Source organism: Bos grunniens, chromosome 19 (genome assembly GCF_055505025.1).
Source record: "Bos grunniens cultivar Pamir isolate PY7600 chromosome 19, Bosgru_T2T1.0, whole genome shotgun sequence".
Taxonomy (NCBI): Eukaryota; Metazoa; Chordata; class Mammalia; order Artiodactyla; family Bovidae; genus Bos; species Bos grunniens.
Window position 1 is genome coordinate 48,351,273 of NC_141183.1, and position 19,496 is coordinate 48,370,768.

The following is a 19,496-nucleotide window of genomic DNA, read 5'->3' on the forward strand; positions in this document are numbered from 1 at the left end:
TCTTATAACAAATTCAATAAAAACTTTATTTTTTTTTAATAAAGACTTTAAAAATGGTCCATGTAAAAAAAAATCTTTTAAAAAAACGTATTCTTAATTAAAAATAAGTGGCTCAGCAGTAAAGAATCCACATGCAGTGCAGGCTACCTAGGTTCGATCCCCGGGTCAGGTAAATCTGGAGTAGGAAATGGCAACTCGCTCCAGTATTCTTGCCTAGAGAATTCCACAGACTGAGGAGCCGGGCAGGCTGCAGTCCTGGTGTCCCAAAGTCATATACAACAGCATCTGAGCATACACACATATAAAATGCAAGCCAGATACATATATTAAATTTTCTAGTACCTACATGAAAAAGTAAAAAGAATGTGAAATTAGTTTTCACATGGGGCATGGGCTGGATCCCTAGTTAGGAAACAAAGATTCCACATTTTGCACCAAACAGCCAAAAAAATAAAGGTATCCAAATGGAAAATAGAACATCCTCAGGAGGTAGTGAGCAGCTTAGTTTAACTGGAGCAGTGTTTATTCCTGACAACAGTGGGAGTGGCAATTGTAAAGGTAGGTTACAAACCAAGGAGGGCCTTGAATGCCATTCTCTAAGGAGTTGGCACTTTCACTCAGTTAACAGTTGAGTAGCCTTGAGGTTATTGAGTCCTTTACTGTAACAGTTGAAGAGCTTAAGGAGTGCCAAGCATAGAAGCCCCCCACTGGGTTTTTAGGAGGACCCAAAAGCTCTCAAAACTCAGAGCATGAGTAATGGGTCCTTGATCAAAAGCCAGTGAATTCTTGTTGAATCTGAGATTGATGTAGACAGCAACAGGAGTTGATGAATCCTTGATCCTCCATGCCTTGGACAGCTTCTTTATACCTCTTAGAGCTATGTGAAACAGGTTTTGCATTAGACCACGAATACCAACCATGTTTCCAAATTCTAAGAACTGGTCCCAAAGATGTCTTCTTGTCATGTTGTCTTTTTAGAAACTCCCCGCTAAAGACTTCCCTGGTGGCTCAGATAGTAAAGTGTGTACCTACAATGCAGGAGACCTGGGTTCGATCCCTGGGTCGGGAAGATCCCCTGGAGAAGGAAATGGCAACCCACTCCAGTACTCTTGCCTGGAGAATCCCATGGATGGAGGAGCCTGGTGGGCTACAATCCATGGGGTTGCAAAGAGTTGGACATGACTGAGCGACTTCACTTTCACGTTCACTTTTCCCCTAATGCAGCCAGGGCTTCCCACTTGGCACAGTGGTAAAGAATCCACCTGTCAATGCAAGAGATACAAGAGACATTTCAATCCCTAGGTCAGGAAGATTCCCTGGAGGAGGATATGGCAATCCACTCCAGTATTCCTGCCTGGAAAATCCTATGGAGAGAGGAGCCTGGCAAGCCACAGTCCATGGGGTCACAAAAGAGATGGACACAACTGAGCATGCACATGCGGGCACACACACTAATGCATCCAACATTTACAGACATACCTCAGAGATGTTGAAAGTTCTATTCCAGACCACTATAATAATAAAGCAAGTCACACAAATTTTTTGAATTTCCAATACATAAAAAAGTTACTGTAGTCTATCAAGTGTATAATAGCATTTTGTCTTGAAAAAAAGTATTGATACATATCTTAATTTAAAAATTCTTGTAGAATATGCTAACCATCATCTGAGCCTTCAGTGACCACAGTAGTAACCTCAAAGATCACTGATTATAGATGACCATAACAATGGTCATGTATGGATGTGAGAGTTGGACTATAAAGAAAGCTGAGCGTCAAAGAATTGACGCTTTTGAACTGTGGTGTTGGAGAACACTCTTGAGAGTCCCTTGGACTGCAAGGAGATCCAACCAGTCCATCCTAAAGGAGATCAGTCCTGGGTGTTTATTGGAAGGACTGATGTTGAAGCTGAAACTCCAATACTTTGGCCACCTGATGTGAAGGGCTGACTCATTTGAAAAGACCCTGTACTGGGAAAGATTGAAGATGGGAGGAGAAGGGGACGACAGAGGATTAGATGGTTGGATGGCATCACCGACTCAATGGACATGGGTTTGGGTGAACTCCGGAGTTGGTGACGGACAGGGAAGCCTGGCGTGGTGCGGTTCATGGTGTCTCAAAGAGTCGGACACGACTGAGTGACTGAACTGAACAAATACAATATGGGAAAAGTTTGAAATATTATGGGAATTATCAAAATGTGACACAGGGACACAAAGTGAGCAAATGCTGTTAGAAAAATGGCACCAATAGACTAGTTCAATGCAAAGTTGCCACAAACCTTCAATTTGTAAAAACAAAAGCAGTACTACAAAGTGCAATAAAATGAGGTATGCCTGTGTTAGAATGATTGTAAGTACTACTTCGTACACCTCTCACCCATTTCACTTATCAACTGAATATATTTCCCCCAACTTGGAGGGAGAGAAAAAAATGCCAATCTCCAAACTAGGCTTCAAATGTTTATTAGTGCCTTACGATTTATAATATACTTTCACATATATCTCATTTAACGATAGGTAATGACTACTTTTTATACACCAGGGAACAAAATTAGATGCTATGGAATTAAAACTGTGTGAAAAAGTATAATTTAGGCCTAAAACTTTTAATGTAGCACTCAGGAGATTCGTATGGAGTAATATAAAGAACACAGGACTTATCAAGAGAAAACCAAAGACAAGTTCAAGTTCCCACTCTACTTTTTCTTTTATTGAACAATAGTGGATTTACAATGTTATGTTAATTTCTACTGTACAGCAAAGTGATTCAGTTACATATATTTATTCTCATATTCTGTTCCATTATGATCTACCACAGGATACTGAATAGAGTTACCCCCACCCTCTACTTTTTAACATCTAGTGATCTTGGGCAAGTGGCCTCTCTGACACTTAGTTTGCTGTACCAGAAAATGATGATGATACCTGGCAGAGTGTAGTGAGAGTCTAATGACACATGCATGTGAAAGAGGTTTATAAACTGAACTTTATAAATAAAGCAATGAAAGTATTTCTACTAGTAGCATCTGGTCTAACCCTGCTCCATGCTACTACTAATTTGCTAACGAGTTATGCTGATTTAAGTGATGCTAACTTGATCTTAGGCTAATAGTTTAATGCCCCTTAATTCCCTCTTCTGGGCTTTCCAGGTGGCTCAGTAGTAAAGAAGCTGCCTACCAATGCAGAGGATGCAGGTTCGATCTTGGGTTGGGAAGATGCCCTGGAGAAGGAAATGGCAACCCACTCCAGTATTTTTGCCTGGATAATCCCATGGACATACATGGATATAATTGTGTACATGTGGGGACTTTCTATAGAAAAGGTATATGGGTACATTACATATTCTAATGTATTATCTCTATATTATAAAGTCAAGCATGTATCTGCTGATACTTTTTAAGTTGACCTATCTTTATACTTAGAAATGTCTCTTAAAAGTAGGCTTCCCTGATGGCTCAGATGGTAAAGAATCTGCCTGCAGTACAGGAGACCTCTGTTTGATCCCTGGGTCAGGAAGATCCCCTGGAAAAGGAAATGGCAAACCACTCCAGTATTCTTGCCTGGAGAATTCCATGGACAGAGAAGCCTGGTAGGCTATAGTCCATGGGGACGCAAAGAGTCAGATACAACTGAGCGATGCTCACTCACTTGCTCCAAAGTCATCCAGTTGCCAATCTAGAGACAGAGATGGCTAAGGTATTGTTACAAGATTTGTCCAGGAGAGTCCCAGGTGTCTTGGTATAATTATGATTAGTACGTTCTTTTACTCTCAACACTGTCCCTTTTTGGAGAGAGATATATATATTCACCTATGTAAGTTTCGGAGAAGGCAATGGCACCCCACTCCAGTACACTTGCCTGGAAAATCCCACGGATGGAGGAGCCTGGTAGGCTGCAGTCCATGGGGTCGCTAGGAGTCGGACACGACTGAGCGACTTCACTTTCACCTTTCACATTCATGCATTGGAGAAGGAAATGGCAACCCACTCCAGTGTTCTTGCCTGGAGAATCCCAGGGACGGGGGAGCCTGGTGGGCTGCCATCTATGGGGTCGCACAGAGTCGAACACGACTGAAGTGACTTAGCAGATGTAAAAGTTTGACAGGAGGAAAAGCTACTTTCTAATGAATGGAAGGTCTTAATGGAAATAGTATGCTTCTTGACAGTGATGTGCCAACTTGGTGGAACATTTTGTAGGGGGGGTTGAGTAAATACATATTTACTCATCTGGGTAGGAATGATGGCCAGATGACCTTAGATTGCTTGTTCAATGTTGAGATTCTAGTAGCCTGCATGATACCAGGAATTTAGATACTTTAAATTTGAACAGAAAAACAAAATTCCTCTAACTCTACATTTTATTTCCTACCTACATTTCCTCCCTCAGTGACCTCATTCATTCCCACGGGTTTGGTTTGTTTTTTAAAATTATTTATTTTTGGTTGCACTGGGTCGTCTTTGCCGTGCTGGGACTACTCGTTGTGGTGGTGGGCAGGCTTGTCATTGGGCTGGCTTCTCTTGTCGGGGAACACAGGCTCTAGGGCACACTGGCTTCAGTAGTTGTGGTGCATATGGGCTTAGTTGCTCCACAGCATGTAGAATCTTCCCGGACCAGGGGTCGAACCCATGTCCCCTACACTGGCAGGTGGATTCTGATCCACTGTACCACCAGGGAAGGCCCTCGTGTGTTTAAATATCATCCATATTGCAGCAACGTGCACAGACCTAGAGACTATCATACTAAGTAAAATAAGTCAGAGAATGATAAATACATGATATTGCTTATAGATGGAATCTTAAAAAAAGGATACAAATGAACTTATTTATGAAACAGAAACAGAGTGCCAGATATAGAAAACAAACTTATGGTTACCAGGGGGGAAAGAGAGAAAGAGGGATAAACTGGGAGACTGGGAGTGACACACACACGCCACTAAATATAAAATAGATAATAAGGAGCTACTGTATAGCACAGGGGACTCTATTCAACACGCCGTAATGACCTTACAGGAACAGAATCTTAAAAAGTGTGGATATATGTCCATGTATAACTGATTCACTTTGCTGTACAGCAGAAACTAGCACAACATTATAAACCAACTACACTTCAAATTTAAAAAAAAATAGTATCACCCATATACTGATGACTCCCAATTTATATACCCAGGCTTGACTTTTCTCCTGGGATGCATCCTTCATTACCTTTTCTTTTCCAAATCTAATGTATTAGTTAAGTCCTGGCAACTCTACCTCTAAAATATGCCCAGAATCTGTCTATTTCTGTCTCCACTGGTCCTAACCACCACCAACAGCCTTTGCATTAATTGTTGGCTGTCCCGCTCCCAGCCACAATCTGTTATCTACAAAGTAGAGTGAAATAGATCAAGTCACTCTGTCACTTAAAACCCTTCATTATATGCTTCCATCACACTTAGGGGGGAAAAAAGAATCTAGGCCCTTTCCAGCCTACAAGATGCTCTGAAGTTCAGTTCAGTTCAGTCGCTCAGTCGTGTCTAACTCTTTTTGACCCCATGGACTGCAGCATGCTGGGCCTCCCTGTCCAATACCAACTCCCAGAGCTTGTGTCAAACTCGTGTCCATTGAGTCAGTGATGCCATCCAACCATCTCATCCTCTGTCGTCCCCTTCTCCTCCCATCTTTAACTTTTTCCAGCATTAGGATCTTTTCCAGTGAGTCAGTTCTTCGAATCAGGTGGTGAAAGTTATTGGAGTTTCAGCTTCAGCATCAGTCCTTCCAATGAATATTCAGGACTGATTTCCTTTAGGATGGACTGGCTGGATCTCCTTGCTGTCCAAGGGACTCTCAAGAGTCTTCTCCAACTCCACAGTTCAAAAGCATCAATTCTTTGGTAGTCAGCTTTCTTTATAGTCCAATTAGTAGCTCTGAAGTTCCTAATTCAAATATTTACTATTTGACCTACTGCTGACCTTGAGCCTCATTAAAAGAGGTTGGGAGCAGACAAGTGAGCATATAACTGCTCTGTGTTGAAATCAAATGTTATTCAAGAATAGAGGCCTGGCATGACCAAGTTTTGTTTTGTTTTTTTTCCAAGAGAAATTGCAAGTCAAGATCATTTTTGTTTTTAGTGAAATCTCAAAAACAGCATGTGAGCTAAATATGATCCAGGGGACCCCCACTTTGTGAACTACTTTCTAACTTCATGTGCTTCATGCTCCCCTTTTATTCTCTGTGTCCCCGGGCTCAGCAGCTAACCTTCTCTTCCCCAAACATGCCATTTCAGGACCTGCGCCTGACCCTCTGCTCAGGACCTATCTGAACTAGTATGGCAGTCCTCTCATCCTTCAGTTCCCAGTCCTAATGTCTCTTTCTCAAATGATGTAAACAGCCACCCCACCCCCACCGCCTGTCATCTTATCACATCTTCCCTATGAATTCAGTAAACTTGCGTGCTCAGTCGCTTCAGTCATGTCTGACTCTTTGTGACCCTATGGACTGTAGCCTGCCAGGCTCCTCTCTCCATGGGATCCTCCAGGCAAGAATACTGGAGTGGGTTGCTATCACTATCTTAAATTAGCTTGTTTATTGATACATAAATTTTATGTCTCCTCACCGGAATGTAAACCCCACAAGGGCAGGGAGCTCATCTGTCTTATTCACAACCTAAAATAATGCCAGGCACATAATAAGGCTCAATAAATATCTGTGGAGTGAATAATACCCATCAGGCAGGAAGTGGCTTGGAAAAGTGATCAAAAGAGCAAACTGACTGATGGACATCAGAACCCAAACAGAAGTCAGTTCAGTACTTAAACAAAGGGATAACAAGTCTGCTTTGGGACTTCCCTGGTGGTCTAGTGGCTAAGACTCCACGCTCCCAGTGCAGGGCACCAGGGTTTGATCCTCGGTCAGGAAACTGATCCCACAGGCTGCAACTAAGTCTGTAAGCTGGAACTGAAGATCACACGTGCCATGACCAAGACCCGGCACAGCCAAATAAATGCTTGAAAAAAAAAGAAATCTGCCTCATAGGGAATCCCCTGGTGGTCCAGTGGTTAGGACTCTGCACTCTCACTAGCGAGGGCCAGGGTTCAATCCCTGGTCAAGGAACTAAGATCCCACAAGTCACCTGGCATGGTAAAAAAAAAAAAAAAAGCAAAATCTGTCCTGTGTCTCCTTTCTCAGACATATGAAAGCCCTTATCTATACTGAGAGCAGCTCCACAAGGAATGTATACACCATAGCCCCGATAGTATAATGTGCCATCTCTGCATTTAGCAACTAAAGCAAATTCTTCCTGGCACCAAACAAGCTAAGAGGGAAGAAGGATGTCCATATGTTAGCAGGAGCGGGTGGGCAGCCCTGATGGCCTGGAGGCCTCTCAAGTGGAGAAAAGGAGGAATAAAGTGATTCGGTAGCAGAGTTAAGACCATCGTCTCCCAGCTGCTCTCAGCCCCTTCCCTGCTACCATCTCGTTTGGCTCACCCCTGTCACTTGGCAGTCAAAGCTATTTCCCAGTGAGTCTTTGCACCAAGCCATCATCCTGCATTGAAAGCACTCCCAGCCTCAAAGGAGGAACAGAATTCCATCTGGCTGCACCTCCAGTTTGCCACAGCCTTTGGTGGGCTTCAAGCACCCCTGGGGAGCCATCGGTCACCTTTAGGGGAGTTCAGCGGACCATGCTGGTTGGGTAGTGGATGGTGGTGGTTGATGCTTTTTGTGTGTGTAAGTACTGTTTGTTTGTTGTTCTGCCAAATGTGGTAATAAGAGAGTATCAAACCAGGTTGTCAGGTTATTATTAATAATAGTTACCATTCCCTAGATTCCTTCCACGTGTTTGGCATTGGGCTTAACATACACCATCTCTAACCCTCCCAACAACTCTGTAAGGTATACAGTATCTTCATCTTACAGATGGAAAACTGATGCTCAGAAGTAAAGTAATTCAACCCTGCATCATTTCCCTGGTGGCTCAGCGGTAAAAAAAAAATCCGCCTGCTAATGCCTGCCACTGCAGGAGATAACGGGTTCGATCCCTGACTCAGGAAGATCCCCTGAAGTAGGTTCTTGCTGGAAAATTCTATGGACAGAGGAACCTGGCAGGCTACAGTCCATGGGGTCGCTAAAGAGTCAGACACGACTTAGCGACTAAATGACAACAAATTATGAAATATTACCTTGTATTTACATAGTGAGAGATTTATTTACTTAGCAATCTTCAGACCATGGTAAGTCACTTCAGTCGTGTCCAGCTCTTTGCGACCCCATGGACTCCCCATGGACCTCCAGACTCCTTTGTCCATGGGATCCTCTAGGCAAGAACACAGGAGTGGGTGGCCATTCCTTCCTCCAGGGGATCGTCCCAGTCCAGGGACTGAACCCAAGTCTCTTATGTCTGCATTGGCAGGTTACCATTAGCACCGCCTGGGAAGCCCACTTTTCTTCCAGTCTCAACACCCCCTGGAGAAAACAACTATTTTCACCTCCATTTTAAATGTCTAATTGTTTGTCTAAGGTAACTCAGCAAGTTAATTGCTAAAGTGAGTGTAGGTGTAACTTGATTCCCAGTCCAGTGTTCTCTATTTAATAATAAAATGTGGGAAATGGGAGAGGATACCTGCAAATAGCAAGTTCAGATTTGGAAAGTTTACAGTCAAGGTTAAGGGAACCTGGTGCTGTTCAGAGACCTTGGTTGGGCTGGGAAGCCAAAATTTTTTTTTCTTTTTTTTCTTTTTTTGCTTTGCAGGCTCTTTGCTGCAGAGCATGGGCTTAGTTGCCCCGCAGCACGTGGGATCTTGGTTGCCTGACCAGGGATTGAATCCAAGTCCCCTTTAACCACTGGACCACCAGGGAAGTCTGGGGAAGTCAAATATTTTGAAGTTTGTTGTCACATTCTCTCCACATCGCCCTGCCTCACCTGCCTCCCCTTTCACCGGCAATAAATTGTACTCCTTAGTGGTCTCTGATCAGAGCAAGAAGGATGACTTCAGTTCCCAGACATTCCAACTGGGAGACAATAGATACACCAGGCCCGAGTTCCACTATTTTTAAATTACTTGTAAATTATTTTTAAGTTACTTCAGCCTTACTTTCCTCAACTACAAAACACAGAGAATAACAGTTTCTATCTTCTGGGATTATGGAGAAGATTAATTGGGCTAAACGCATGTCAATGTTTTTAGTACCTACACGCAAATAATGTTAGTTGAATAAATAATCAAAGACATGGCTCTTGGGCTTGCCTTGTGGTCCAGTGGTTAAGAATCTGCCTGCCAATGCCGGGTAAACAGATTTGATCCCTGGTTTGGGAAGACTCCAGATGCCACGGAGCAACTAAGCCCAGGCAATGCAACTTCTGAAGCCCACGCCTCAAGCCCGAGCTCCACAACAAGAGAAGCTAGCGCAATGAGAAGCCCGAGCACCACAAGGACAGAGCAGCCCCGCGTACCACAGCTAGAGAAAGTCCAGTCGCAGCAACAAAGACCCACCACAGCCAAAAATACATAAAGTAATAATAAAATTTTTAAAGTAAATAAATTCAAGACATGGCCCTTACCATCAAGAAAACTGCAACCTTGCTGTATTGTAAACAGTGTAAGAAATCCAGCAGTTACATGTGGAATCTAGAAAAAATGGTACAAATGAACTCGTTTGCAAAACAGAAATAGAGTCACAGATTAAAAAATAAACTTACAGTTACCAGGGGGGAAGCAGGAGGAGAGAGAAATTGGGACATCGGTATTGACATATACACCCTACTATATATGAAATAGATAACCAGTAATGACCTACTGTATAGCACAGGAAACTCTTCTCAGTACTCTGTAATGACCTATACAAGAAAAGAATCCAAAAAAAGATTAAATACATGTATAACTGATTCACTGTTGTACAGTAGACACTAGCACAACATTATAAATCAATTATACTTAAAAAAATTAAAGAAAAAAAAGAAAGATATCTGGCAGGACTTTGATCAAAAGTCTAGGGTCAGATCACTCCCACTCACTAGTTATGTGCATGCGTGCATGCTAAGTCGCTGCACTCGTGTCTGACTCTGTGTCTCTGTGCGACCCTATGGACTGGAACCCTCCAAGTTCCTCTGTCCATGGGATTCTCTAGGCAAGAATACTGGAGTGGGTTGCTATTTCCTTCTCCACATTAGTTATGTGGTATCTATTAATACCTAGTCAGTTTTCTCCCCCAGCCTTCCTTTTACTCTTTCTGGGTACTGGGCTTTACTGTCTGAGTACTGGGATTCTCTAGGCAAGAATACTGGAGTGGGTTGCTATTTCCTTCTCCACATTAGTTATGTGGTATCTATTAATACCTAGTCAGTTTTCTCCCCCAGCCTTCCTTTTACTCTTTCTGGGTATTAGGCTTTACTGTCTGAGTCTGAGTACTCCCTGAGGACAGTCTCGCCTTTATTATTGTGATACTGTGATTTATAATAAGATTTATTATAAGATTTATAATAAGAAATATGCATGCTGGCCTTCATCACCATTTCTGGCACAGAGTTCCTAAAACCCTTGGAATTTCGAGTGATTAGAAAGAGGAGCGACAATGGTGTCCTTTGTTTTATATATATATATATATATATAAGTCCCTTTCAACCACACCTGAGTTTATATCAATGAGGCCCTCAAGAATGGATTGGAAAAGAATGCACTGGAAAAAATTTGAGCAAACTCTGGGAGATAGTGAAGGACAGGGAAGCCTGGCACACCGTAGTCCATGGGGTTGCAGAGTCAGACATGACTCAGTGACTGAACAACAAGAATAGATGCTGTTTACATGGGAAGCCGACCCTGATTAGAGGGTTAGAATTTTCAGTCTTGCTACCTGACCTCCAGGGAGGGGAGGGGATGGGAGACTACGTTCAATCACCAATGGCCCCCGATTTAACCGATCATGCCTATATGACGAAGCCTCCATCAAAACCCAAGTATGGCATTAGACAGCTTCTGGGCTGGGGAACATAGGTGCTGGGAGGGAGGTGTTGGGAGGACTGTACGCCCAGAGAGGGCATAAAAGCTCTCCACCCCTTCCTACATGCTTCGCCCTGTGCATCTCTTTTGTCTGGCTGTTCCTAAGCTACATCCTTTCATAATAAACTGGGAATCTAGTAAGTAATTTGCTTTTCTGAGTTCTGTCAGCTGCCCTAGCAAATTAATTGAACCCCAAGGATGTGGTCTTGGGAAATTCCGATCTATAGACAGTCAGAAGCACAGGTAACAATCTGGATTTGTGATTGGCATCGACATGGTGGGAGGGGGCAGTCTCAGGTAACTGAGCCCTTAAATGTGAGGCCTGACTCTAGCTCCAGGTAGAGAGCACCAGAACTGAATTAAGTTACAGAACACTGGGAATTCCCTGCCAGTCCAGTGGTTAGGATGCTGGGCTTCACTGCAGAGGGCATGTGTTCAGGTTTGACCCCTGGTTGGAGAAGTAGAATCGCGCATGTTTTGGGACTTAGCCATGTTTTGGGACTTAGCCAAAGACAAAAAACAAACAAAAACAATAAACTTCAGAACATTGAACTGGTGTCACAGGATTGCTTGACATTTGCAAAACGCACACGTGTGCTGTCAGAGTTAAGTAGCACTCAGAGAGTATTGTGTATAAAGTAAGTGTAAACAATAGAGGTTTTTCCTTTACAATCTTACAAGGCAAGACTGAAGGCAGGAGAGAGAAAGCACAGTGGGCTGCTTGCTCAGAAGGCTTCGGTAGGAGAGCTTGGGGGGAACCTTCCAGAAAAGAAGAGAAGAGGGCCTGGGGCTCTCCTGGTATAAAGGAAATGACACAAGGAATAAGAGAGGAAGGAGCCCAGACTTCCACCTCTGCTGCACATCGGCCCCGGAAAACCAGTGGTCATCAGTGCTCATCGACCAGCCCACAGCCCAGCAGAGGAGAACTGACTTCCCAAATAGTCTCTCTTGGTAAAATCAATTTTCCCCTTGGAAATTGTTAATTTACCTCTTAAAAAACATAACCTCCATGACTTCATACTAGAAAACCCAACCAAAAGTTCAAGGAGGGTAGTAGTAACTTTGAGTCTTCCTTGTTCTGTATCTGTGACCCCAGTCCCACCTAGAAGCACTGACTCTGTGCAATGGATCAACTTCCACCAAAGGCACCCTTGACTCCTCTCAGCTGTCTGGCTTCAACCTGGCAGCTGCACCACAAAGATGTTCAAAGGAAAGGCGGGGGCGGGGGAGCGGGGAGGTGAGGGGGGAAACCCTCTGGTTAAGAACCAACCTCCAGACACTTCCCTGGTGGCCCAGTGGTTAAGACTCTATGCTTCCACTGCAGGGGCACAGGTTTGAGTCCTCCCTCGTCAGGGAACTAAGATCCTGAGTGCCCCATAGTGTGGCCAAAAAAAATAAAATGAAATAACCTCCACAGTCTTTATTGAGAATGAAGAGCCATGGGCCGCTATGAATTATTACATCTTTCTACAGCTGTTCCCTTTTAAATATTTATCCTGGCAAACACCACCACCGTTTTTTACAACTTATTTTAATTGTGTGACTATTAAGCAAACCAAACCGTAAAATCAGCTCTCAGTGCTGAGATTTATGTGATTCATAGACCAGAGCTTATTAAAAAGGGAATCCACAGAGTGCAAACTAGCTTCACGAGTCCCCCCACGCTGTCTCTAGGCAGGTGTGAAGCCTTTTCCCTATTACTGCCTATGGCTTCCAAGCTTCCACAGTGGGTGGCATAAAAAAGAACACAGTCTACACAGTTCCCTGACTTTTTTTTTTTTTTTTTTTCCTCCTTTTGAACAATCCTGATGGGTGAAAACCGGAGGTCAGGGATGCTACAGTCTTAAAGGGGATGGGCAGAAGCTCTAAGAGACTCTCAAACAGGATCACTCCCCTGGAAGATTTAGGATCAAGGTCTCAGGGAAGGACTTAAGCATGGCATTTTGAATCACCAGCAAGCATCCTACATATCGGGGGTTCCCATGGGGCTCAGAGGTGAAGAATCCACCCGCAATGCAGGAGATGTAGGTTTGATCCCTGGGTCGAGAAGATTCCCTGGAGGAGGGCACAGCAACCCACCCCAGTATTCTTGCCCAGGAAATCCCAGGGAGAGAGGAGCCTGGCGGGCTCCAGTCCATGGGGTCGCAAAGTCAGACTTGACTTAGCAACCAAACAACAACAACAATCCTACATATTTGCTACCAAGGTCCTTCTTCTTCTTCTTTTTTTCTTTGACATGCTGCATAGCTTGCAGGATCTTAGTTCCCCCACCAGGTATTGAACCCACGCCCTCAGCAGTGAAGGCGGAGTCCTAATCACTGGACCTCCAGGGAATTCCCCCAAAGTCCTTCTTGATTTGGATCATGGAACTGCTTTGAGACTCCAGTAGAAGTTCTCCTTCCAAAAATGCACTACGCACAAATATTTATATAAAACTGCAAGGGGTTCAAGGACACCCCTGAGCCTATCCACAGATCCCATATGGGTCCACGAGCCTAGGTTATTACTGCTTTCACTGTTACCACCCAAGCTGCCCCCATTTCTCCCTTTCACGGTCATCAACTAACTCATTTTCCAGTTTCTCAACACAGCAGGCAGAGTGACAGCAATGTTGTTAAAACCTCATCAGATCATGTTACTTCCCTGCTCAATGTTACCCACTAGTTTCCCATTTCACCTGCAATAAAACAGCTTCTTTACTGGCGCAGAGGTTAAAGCATCTGCCTGCAATGTGGGAGACCTGGGCTAGATCCCTGGGTCAGGAAGATCCCCTGGAGAAGGAAATGGCAACCCACTCCAGTATTCTTGCCTGGAGAACCCCATGGTCAGAAGAGCTTGGTGGGCTACAGTCCACGGGTCACAAAGAGTCGGACATGACTGAGCGACTTCACTTTACAGTGGTTTACAGGCCAGGGTCTGTCTTCAGATCTCCTGCTGATCTCATCTCCAGTACTTCTCAGCCTTAACCCTTGCTGCTCTAGACACACCCATCTCCCTGTGATCTCTCAAAAGGACAGGCACAAGCTGGCTCTGGACCTTTACTTGCTACTCCCTCTCCACCTGGCTCCCTCCTTCATTCCTTCCGGTGTAGCCAACTGTCACTTCGTTGGCAAAGCTTTCCAGATTAAAACTCTGCAGTGCCATGAATGTATCCAGGCTGGGGAGTCAGGGGGAATGTACATCTTCTGAAATACCTCCAAGCACCAAACAGGTTGCTGTATCTGAAACACTGTATTTGAAACTGCGACCTACAGGAACTCCCTGGCAGTCTAGTGGTTAGGACTCTGTGCTTTTATTGCTGAGGGCCTTAGTTTGATCTCTGAGGCCCTAAGGTTGGAGAATGAAAATACCACAAGCCATACTTCCCTGGTGGTCCAGTGGTTAAGAATCTGCCTACCAATACAGGAGACACGAGTGCAATCCCTGGTCTGGGAAGATTCCATATCCTGTGGGGTAACTAAACCCATGGGCCACAACTACTGAGCCCACCCTCTAAAGCCTGTGCTCTGCAGTAAGAGAAGCCACCCCAGTGAGAAGCCCCCACTGTCCACAGTTTGAGAAAGCCCACGAGCAGCAACGAATACCCACACAGCTGGGCGTATGATATTAATAACTGTTTATTAATTAAATATAATAATGATAATTTAATAATCATTGAATAATAAAATCTTGTTGAAACTAATAATAATTTCAAAAATAAAAAGTCCCACAAGCCTATGCACTGCACAGCCAAACCCAGGAATCAAACTGGGATCTCGTGCATTGCACGCGGATGTTTTACCAGCTGAGCCACTAGGGAAGCCCGATTTACAGTATTAATAATATTGTAAATCAAAATACAATAACTTATAATATTAATGATAATTTAATAATTATTGAATAACAAAATACTGCTAAAATTATAAAAAGTCCAACAACCCGACCCAGTGCAGCCAAAAAAAAAAAGAAAAAATAATAGTAATAATAAATGTGCAATCCCTATCCTGCCCTGCCTGACACCTCCTGTCCATCTCTTCTTTCTTTTTGTTCATAACACCCATCATCGTGTCCGACTCTTGTGACCCCAGCCCGCCAGGGTACTCTGTCCATGGGATTCTCCAGGCAAGAATACTGCAGTGGGTTGCCATTTCCTTCTCCAGGGGATCTTCCTGACCCAAGAACCGAACTCAGGTCTCCAGCATCTTTCCTGCTGAGCTACAAGCGACTATGAACGTGCCTTTTCCTTACTGTTTTCTATCTATCTCCCACACTAACCAGTTAGCTCCAGGAGGGCAGAGATTTTTGTCTGCTTTGTTTCAGTGCTATATTCCAGTGTTTGGAATAGTGTCTAAGCCAGAGTAGGCGCTCAATCAATACTTGACAGACTGATGACTAACTGAATGATTAAACTCTGCAGCACCATGAATGTATCCAGGCTGGGGAATCGGGGGGAATGCATATTTTCTGAAATACCTCCAAGTGCCAAACAATTTGCTAGTTAATATATGTCATCTCGTTTAATTGCCACACACAATCCTAAGGGATAGTTTTATCCCCATTTCACCACGAAAACTGAGCCCCTGAGAAGTTAAAATAAATGAAAGTTATACACAGCCAGCAGTGGAACATAATTCAAACCTAAGTCTGTATGACTCCAAAGTCCCCCTATTCCCATCACACATCACCTCCTTCTCCTTGGTGGCAGCTCCCACTTCTCCAAGGTCAGGCAACTGCCAGCTTTCACACTTCATTCAACTGTATCTGGCATCTGAGTCAAAGATCATTAAGGGGTTCCTTGGAGCTCTAATCAAGCTTAATATTTATTTTTTTTAACATGCACGTATTTGTTTTTGGCTGTGCTGGGTCTACATTGCTGCCAGGGGGCTTTCCCTAGCTGCAGTGAGCGGAGGCTGCTCTCCAGTTGCAGTGCATGGGATTCGCATTGTGATGGCTTTTCCTGTTGCAGAGCATGGGCTCTAAGCCTCTGCTGCTGCTGCTGCTGTCGCTTCAGCCGTGTCCAACTCTTAGCGACCCCATGGACTGTAGCCCACCAGGCTCCTCCATCCATGGGATTTTCCAGGCAAGAGTACTGGAGTGGGGTGCCATTGCCTTCTCCCGGGCTCTAAAGCTTGGGCTCAGTGATTGTGTAACATGGCCTTAGTTGCCCTGAGGCATGTAGGATCTTCCTGGACCAGGGATGGAACCCATGCCTCCTGCACTGGCAGGCAGATTCTTAACCACTGGACCACCAGGGAAGTGCAAGCAGGACATTTAGAGCCTAAGTCTTTTTGCACATTTACATCCAACATGGTCAAAGATACAACATAATGAACATCCTCCTGAGGGAGGTTTATTACTCTCAGACTCATTCACTCACAGGTTTCCTTCATGTACTCATAAATACTGGCACAGTACCTACCATGCACCAGCTACTGTTCTAGTCACTGAGGATAAAAAGATGCATAAGGTACTGATGTCACAAGTTTGTGTAGTCTGGGTCGTGTTCTGTTGGATAGCACCACAGAAGTGGTGCTGGGGCCACTTGTAATTTGTTTTTGGCCACCTCATGACATCTTAGTTCCCCAGCTAGGGATCCAACCTGTGCCCCCTGCATTGGAAGTGTGTAGTCTTAACCACTGGACCGACACAGGAGTCCCCCTCTCTTGCAGTTTTATATTCTCTCCTCACTGCATTTTCAAAAAACTAAACCGTTAAAATTAATGTGAATAATATATTCTTATTGAACCTAACATATCAAAAATATGAACACACAATTAACAATGTATCTTACAGTCTTTTTTTGATAATACGTCTTCAAAAATTACTGTGTTTTACACTTAACAGCACATCTTGATTTGGATTTTTTTTTTTTTTTTTTTTTGCCATGCTGCTTGCAGGATCTTAGTTCCCTGACCAGGAATTGAACCAAGGCACAGCAATAAAAGTGCCGAGTCCTAAGCCACTGGACTGCAGGGAACTCCCCATGCATTTTATTTTAATTGAAGTGCAATTGATTTATGTGTTTTGTTAGTTTCAGGTGTATAGCAAAGTGACTCAGTTACAGATACTTATTTTCTCAGATTCTTTTCCATTACAAGACATTGGGTATAGCTTCCTGTGCTATACAGCAGATCCTTCTTGTTTATCTATCTTATATACACTGTGGATACATTAATCCCAAACTCCTAATTTATCTCTCCCCTCGCCCAGCACATCTCAAAAAGGACTGGCCACATTTCAAGAGCTCAATAGTGATGACAGCATCTAACAGCACAGGGACAGGGAAAATGTCAGACGCAGTCTAGCGGACTTTCAAAACACTGTAGTAAATGCAGTGACAGAGTTCAGGACTGCTCAACCTCCAGAGTTGGCCTTGAACCTCCAGTGACCTTCCAGCCCCAGACCTGTTCATGCTGCCATACACAAGAGACTTTGCCCACTTCAAACAGTGACATCATGGCTGGCCTCAACCAACCAAACAATATAACCAAAACAAAATTCATCCTCTTACTCAAAATACCTCCTGCTCTCTCATATTCAATCTCAGTTAATGGCACCATTACCTATCTGTTCATTCAAGTCATCTTTAGACAAATGAGCACTTTACCTGGAAGGTAATTTAAAATTTAAATGCTTATCAAACAATGCATCCATCCCAACTAACTGAGCTTGTCCAGGGCACTTACTTTCATCTCTCACATGGGTCATTACAAGCACCTTTTTTCCTCCCCAGTTTTACTGTGAAGTAACTGACACATGTCACTGTGTAAGTCTAAAGTATACAGCATAGTGGTTTGATATGTTGTTGTTTAGCTACTAAGTAATGTCCAACTCTTTAGGGACCCCATGGACTGTAGCCCACCAGGCTCCTCTGTCCATGGGAATTAATCAAGAATACTGGAATGGGTTGCCATTTCCTTCTCCATGGTTTGATAGAGATACAATAAAAAACAAAAACAGAAAACTTTCCTTAAAAACGTGAACCTCTTCACGAATTTTTATGGGATCCTTGTATTGTTCAGTCACTAAGTCTTTCGACTCTTTGCAACCCCATGAACTGTAACATACCAGGCTTCCCTGTCCTTCACCACCTCCCAGAATTTGATCAAGCTCACGTCCACTGAGTCAGTGATGCACCCTTGTATGGTGCCATGCTGATCTGTGTCATTCCATTTTCATGATCTGCCCAAGCCAGCACTGGTGGACTAATTCCCTCACTGCTTCCTAAGGCCCTTAATGGCTCTCCATCCTCTACATAACAAAGGGCATGATCTTCCCATAAAATTTTTTGAAAGCACTCCAGGGCATGCGGGATCATACTTCCCCACCAGGGACCCAACCTGCGTCCTCTGCTGTGGAAGCCAGGAGTCTTAAGGACAGGATCTTTTTTACAGACCACAGAATTTTTCCCAGGGTCTGACCTTTGCTTACCTAACAATGCCCAGTTGCTCTACCTTTCCTAAACCGTGAACAAGTTCTCTCACCTCCTCTGAGTTTGCTATCCTTTTGTAAAAACAGCCGTTACAATCTCTCAAAAAGTTGACCTTAAAAAAAAAAAAGCTAATCTGAGGTTTAAAATAAATACACTTAAACAACACACCATCAAGGGTTTACTGTACCCATGACTCCTTAATACTGTATCTGTATCTATCCAGTGCCCCTTTTTAATTCAATACTTGCCAAATACTTACCATGTGCTAGCCACAAGACTGAGGGGGACACAAGACTGAGAGAATGCAGAAAAACAATATATCTTTGCTTTCCCCAAGCTCATTACAATATAGTCTCTCAACCAGTACCTTTAAGGACTAATCTCTAACATTAAGAGCCAATGGGGTAAATTGGAAGGGGGTGGGGTAAATTCCCAGAAGTTGAGAACAGGATGCGCCTCAGGGCGCCGCCACATTCTGGGACCTCCGCTTTCTCCCGCCGCAGTGGCACTTTGCGAACCAACCGCAAAGACCAACACCTAAGCCCTGGGCCTCACTCTGAGCACCCGCGCCACCTCCCACGTGGCAGGAAAGGGGCGGGGACGCGTGGCGCGGCTGCGGGAGGGCGGGGCCTGAGCCTCTGCGCCTGCGTGCTGCAGCCAGCTCGAGGACCCGGATTTAAAGAGACAGGCACTACAACCGTCTTGGCTGCGCGCGGCATGTGGGCGCCTGGTCCGAGGCCTGAGGTGGCGCCGGAGCCGGGAAGGCAGGTGAGGAGGCGGCGCGGCGGAGCCGGCTTGCGGGAAAGGGGGGCGGCCGGAGTGCGGGGCTCGGCGCGGCCCGGGAGCCAGCCCCCTGGTCTCCTCCCCCGCCCGCCGGCTCGCAGAGCCCCGGGGCACACCCTCCGTGACGTGGCGGCCCCCCGGGAGCCCGCGGGGGTTGGCTCCCGGGACCCCCGCGGCCCCACGCCGGGGAGGCAGGGCGCCCCAGCGGGGCTCCTCTGGCCGGGTCCGCCCAGCCGCCGCCCGAGTCGGTGCGCTGCGGGCGGAGCTCGGGAGTCTTTCTCTTCCCGCCGCGTCCCCTTGAGCCCAGCCCGGGGCTGTGCTCTGGACGCCCC

At 44.8% G+C, this 19,496-nt stretch overlaps 1 protein-coding gene and 1 long non-coding RNA gene across 15 annotated transcripts in view; one reads left to right on the forward strand and one right to left on the reverse strand.

The window, feature by feature from the left end:
• The window catches only part of LOC147352551 (uncharacterized), a 21,572-nt gene continuing 2,076 nt past the window's right edge, over positions 1-19,496 (reverse strand). Inside the window, exons 1-4 of one of the 6 annotated variants that reach the window (XR_015148249.1) lie at positions 18,641-18,980; positions 9,772-9,811; positions 9,536-9,602; positions 1-1,262 (exon numbers count right to left, since the gene is read on the reverse strand). This is a non-coding gene — a long non-coding RNA (uncharacterized LOC147352551). Of the gene's footprint in view, positions 1,263-9,535; positions 9,603-9,767; positions 9,812-18,640; positions 18,986-19,496 lie in introns of those variants that run through there. The other 5 variants (XR_015148251.1, XR_015148252.1, XR_015148254.1 and 2 more) reach the window with 5 other exon arrangements.
• Positions 19,049-19,496, forward strand: part of LIG3 (DNA ligase 3) — a 21,548-nt gene continuing 21,100 nt past the window's right edge. For all 9 annotated transcript variants that reach the window (XM_086360275.1, XM_086360271.1, XM_086360272.1 and 6 more), the window contains exon 1: positions 19,049-19,149. The gene's annotated coding sequence lies outside the window, so the exon portion shown is untranslated. The remainder of the gene's footprint in view (positions 19,150-19,496) is intronic.